Source organism: Physeter macrocephalus, chromosome 10 (genome assembly GCF_002837175.3).
Source record: "Physeter macrocephalus isolate SW-GA chromosome 10, ASM283717v5, whole genome shotgun sequence".
NCBI classification, from domain to species: Eukaryota; Metazoa; Chordata; class Mammalia; order Artiodactyla; family Physeteridae; genus Physeter; species Physeter macrocephalus.
The window spans coordinates 50,841,848-50,846,200 of record NC_041223.1 but is presented as its reverse complement, the minus strand read 5'-3'; the positions used below and the strand labels follow the sequence as shown (position 1 = coordinate 50,846,200).

General features: G+C 43.1%; 1 protein-coding gene and 1 pseudogene across 5 annotated transcripts in view; one reads left to right on the top strand and one right to left on the bottom strand.

Moving 5' to 3' along the window:
* Positions 1-1,632, top strand: part of LOC112062096 (uncharacterized) — a 4,245-nt pseudogene extending 2,613 nt beyond the window's left edge.
* Positions 1-4,353, bottom strand: part of WASF1 (WASP family member 1) — a 296,489-nt gene that overhangs the window by 227,920 nt on the left and 64,216 nt on the right. The window lies entirely within an intron of this gene.

Sequence of the window (4,353 nt, the reverse complement as noted above, 5' to 3'; positions counted from 1 at the left end):
CCCGGGAGCCTGTGCAGCCCGCCACTGCCAGGGTCCCGGGATCCAGGGATAACTTGCCCGGGAGAACGCACGGCGCGCTGTATGTGTATGCCTCTGTGTGAGATTTTGACTGTATAGCTTTGCTTTCACCATTTGTCCGTGGGTTCTGACCATCCCGTTTTTTTTTTTTAACTTTTTAAAATTTTTTCTTCTTAATAATTATTTTTTATTTTAATAACTTTATTTTTCCGACTTTATTTTATCTTTCTTTCTTCTTTCTTTCTTCCTTCCTTCCTTTCTTCCTTCCTTTCTTCATTCTTCCCTTCCTTTCTACCTTTCTTCCTTTCTTCCTTCCTTCCTTCTTTCCTTTCTATTTTTTCTCCCTTTTATTCTGAGCCGTGTGGATTAAAGGCTCTTGGTGCTCCAGCCAGGCATCAGGGCTGTGTCTCTGAGGTGGGAGAACCAACTTCAGGACACTGGTCCACAAGAGACCTCACAGCTCCACGTAATATCAAACGGCAAAAATCTCCCAGAGATCTCCATCTCAACACCAAGACCCAGCTTCATTCAACGACCAGCAAACTACAGTGCTGGACACCCTATGCCCAACAAAGAGCAAGACAGGACCACAGCCCCATCCATTAGCAGAGAGGCTGCCTAAAATCATAATAAGGCTACAACACCCCAAAACACACCCCCAGACGTGGACCTGCCACCAGAAAGACAAGATCCAGCCTCATCCACCAGAACACAGGCACTAGTCCCCTCAACCAGGAAACCTACTCAACCCACTGAACCAACCTTAGCCACTGGGGACAGACATGAAAAACAACGGGAACTACGAACCTGCAGGCAGTGAAAAGGAGACCCCAAACACTGTAAGATAAGCAAAATGAAAAGACAGAAAAAAACTGAGGCAGAATAACGGATAAGTGACCTGGAAGATAAAATAGTGGAAATGGAACAGGACTATGGAATAGTCCTGTTCATCCTGTCAGAGATTCTATTTTTCACAGGATTTTTCTGAGCTTTCTACCACTCAAGTCTCGCTCCTACCCCCGAACTAGGCGGATGCTGACCACCAACAGGCATCCACCCCCTAGACTCCTTCGAAGTACCCCTTCTCAACACCTCTGTTCTACTAGCCTCTGGCGTGTCTATCACATGAGCCCACCACAGTCTCATGCAAGGAGATCGCAAACAAATGCTTCAAGCCCTTTTCATCACAATCGCACTTGGCCTATACTTTACCCTACTACAAGCGTCAGAATATTACGAAGCCCCATTCACAATCTCAGACGGAGTTTATGGGTCCACTTTCTTTGTAGCCACAGGCTTTCACGGACTGCACGTTATCATTGGATCTACTTTCCTCACTGTCTGCTTTCTACGCCAAATAAAATTCCACTTCACACCAAACCATCATTTCGGCTTCGAAGCCGCAGCTTGATATTGACACTTCGTAGACGTCGTATGACTATTCCTCTACGTATCAATCTACTGATGAGGTTCATAGTCCTTTTAGTATTAACAAGTACAACTGACTTCCAATCAGTTAGTTTCGGTAAACTCCGAAAAAGAACAATAAACATCCTACTGACACTCCTAACAAACACAACACTAGCCCTGTTACTAATACTTATCGCCTTCTGACTCCCCCAGTTAAATGCATACACTGAAAAGACAAGCCCCTACGAATGTGGCTTTGACCCTATACAATCTGCCCGCCTACCCTTTTCCATAAAGTTCTTCCTAGTCGCAATTACCTTCCTTCTCTTCGACCTAGAAATCGCCCTCCTATTGCCCCTCCCCTGAGCAACCCAAACAAACAACCTAAAAACAATACTTACCACAGCCCTATTCCTAATCTCCTTATTAGCAGCTAGCCTCGCCTACGAATGAACCCAAGAAGGCTTAGAATGAGCCGAATATGGTACTTAGTTTAAAACAAAACAGGTGATTTCGACTCACTGGACTGTGATCAAACTCACAAGTACCAAATGTCCCTGATTCACATAAACGTCATAATAGCCTTCTCCATATCCCTCGTAGGTCTACTAATATACCGATCCCACCTAATATCCGCACTACTCTGCTTAGAAGGCATAGCACTATCCCTATTTATCTTTACAACCCTCACAACCCTAAATTTACACTTCACCCTAGCCAACATAGCTCCAATCATCCTTCTAGTCTTCACAGCCTGCGAGGCAGCTATTGGACTAGCTTTACTAGTCATGATTTCCAACACATATGGCACCGACTATGTCCAAAGCCTTAACCTCCTCCAATGCTAAAGTTTATTATCCCCACTATCATACTAATACCACTAACCTGACTATCAAAAAACAATCTAATCTGAATCAACTCCACAACCCATAGCCTATTAATTAGCTTTACAAGTCTACTCCTCCTTACGCAATCCAATCAACCTATTCTTTAAATACTTACTCCTCTTCCTCATCACTATACTAGTCCTTGTCACCGCCAACCATCTTTTCCAACTCTTCATCGGCTGAGAAGGAGTAGGAATTAATTCCTCATCATAACATTCACTGCCACAGAACTAATCTTATTCTACATCATATTCGAGGCTACGCTAATCCCAACCCTCATCGTTATTACCCGCTGAGGCAACCAAACAGAACGACTTAATGCAGGACTTTATTTCCTCTTCTATACATTGCTCGGATCACTTCCCTTACTAGTAGCACTAACTTATCTACAAAACACAACAGGAACCCTAAACTTCCTCCTAACACAATACTGAGCTCAACCCTTATCAACCTCCTGATCCAATACTTTTATGTGGTTGGCCTGTATAATAGCCTTCATAGTAAAAATACCCCTTTACGGACTACACTTATGATTACCTAAAGCACATGTAGAAGCCCCCATCGCAGGCTCTATAGTACTTGCAGCTGTACTATTAAAACTCGGTGGTTACGGTATGCTACGAATTACACCCATACTCAACCCACTCACAGAACACATGGCTTACCCCTTCCTCATACTCTCACTATGAGGCATAATCATAACCAGCTCCATCTGTCTGCGCCAAACAGACCTAAAATCGCTCATCGCATACTCCTCAATCAGCCACATAGCACTCGTTATCACAGCCATTCTTATCCAAACCCCTTGAAGCTACATAGGAGCTACCGCCCTAATAATCGCTCACGGTCTCACCTCATCCATACTGTTCTGCCTAGCAAATTCAAACTACGAACGAATTCACAGCCGAACCATAATCTTAGCCCGAGGCCTACAAATCTTCCTCCCACTAATAGCAACCTGATGACTACTAGCAAGCCTAGCAAACCTCGCCCTACCCCCTACAATCAACCTAATCGGAGAACTATTCGTAGTAATATCAATATTCTCATGATCAAATCTCACCATTATCCTAATAGGGACAAACATCGTAATCACAGCCCTATATTCCCTATACATGCTAATTACCACACAACACGGCAAACACACATATCACATCAACAACCTTACCCCCTCCTTCACACGAGAACATACCCTAATAGCTCTACACATCATCCCCCTCCTACTTCTGTCATTAAACCCTAAAATCATTCTAGGTCCCCTCTATTGTAAATATAGTTTAAGAAAAACACTAGCTTGTGGAGCCAGTAATAGAAGACTAAAACTTCTTATTTACCGAAAAAGTACTGCAAGAACTGCTAACTCATGCTCCCATATCTAACAATATGGCTTTTTCGAACTTTTAAAGGATGGAAGTTATCCATTGGCCTTAGGAGCCAAAAAATTGGTGCAACTCCAAATAAAAGTAATAAACCTATTTACCTCCTTCACCTTACTCACACTACTAATCCTAACTATCCCAGTCATCACACCCAACACGAACCTCCACAAAAGCAACAAGTACCAAACCTATGTAAAAACCACCATCTCCTGCGCTTTCCTCACTAGCCTGGTCCCAATGACAATATATCTTCACACAAACCAAGAAGTACTTATCTCAAATTGACACTGGGTCACTATTCAGACCCTCAAACTGACACTCAGCTTCAAAATAGATTACTTCTCACTCATATTCATGCCCGTAGCACTATTTATCACATGATCCATCATAGAATTCTCAACATGATATATGCACTCTGACCCACGCGTCAACCTATTCTTTATATACTTACTCCTCTTCCTCATCACTATACTAGTCCTTGGCACCGCCAACAATCTTTTCCAACTCTTCATCGGCTGAGAAGGAGTAGGAATTATATCTTTTCTACTCATCGGCTGATGATTCGGACGAACAGACGCAAATACAGCCGCCCTCCAAGCAATCCTGTATAACCGCATTGGAGATATTGGATTTCTCACATCAATAGCATGATTCCTCTC